Source organism: Tupaia chinensis, unplaced genomic scaffold (genome assembly GCF_000334495.1).
Source record: "Tupaia chinensis unplaced genomic scaffold, TupChi_1.0 Scaffold000170_1, whole genome shotgun sequence".
NCBI lineage: Eukaryota > Metazoa > Chordata > Mammalia > Scandentia > Tupaiidae > Tupaia > Tupaia belangeri.
In genome coordinates, this window is record NW_006159645.1 from 903674 (window position 1) to 904252 (window position 579).

At 45.6% G+C, this 579-nt stretch overlaps 1 protein-coding gene across 1 annotated transcript in view; it reads left to right on the top strand.

Annotated features, from left to right (window-relative positions):
• Positions 1-579, top strand: part of WIPF3 (WAS/WASL interacting protein family member 3) — an 89229-nt gene that overhangs the window by 82691 nt on the left and 5959 nt on the right. The gene's annotated exons all lie outside the window — the stretch shown is intronic.

The window sequence follows — 579 nt, forward strand, 5'->3', positions numbered from 1 at the left end:
GAGCGTAGGAAAGGAAATTTGGGGAAAGCGATGGCATTTGTGAGACGCAGATATGATTTATTATTTGTTGATGAGGACTTGAGTATGTTCTAAACTGGGCTGGACTGAGGTGTGTGTCATGCTGGGTAAAGTCTCTTTATAATCTAAATGATGTATAAATAATAATTAATAAATAATTATAAGAAAAAGTAAAACTCACGCCGGGCACATGTGCGTGTGTGCCCAAGATCCCGAGAGGAGAATGGAGGAGAAGGGATTGCGGCGTGACCATCCCCCCTGGGGGGTGATTTCTCGCTTTCTGTCTCTATGTCTCTCTCTGTCTGTCTGGCGAGTGCACGCGCCCTATAGCAAAAACCTCTCCAAAAAAAAAAAAAGAAAGAAAGAAAAAGAAAAATATCCTGGGTGCAAGTACTTGCATGCCCCAAACCCTGAGGGGGTGGAGAAATGGAGGGAATAGGATTTTGGTGTGCCAATGCCTCCATGGGGGAGCAGTTCTCTCTTGAAAAAGAACGAAAGAAGGGAACCAGCAGTTAGCGTAATGGCTATGTCGCTGGACTCCCACGTAGTCGACCGCGGTTC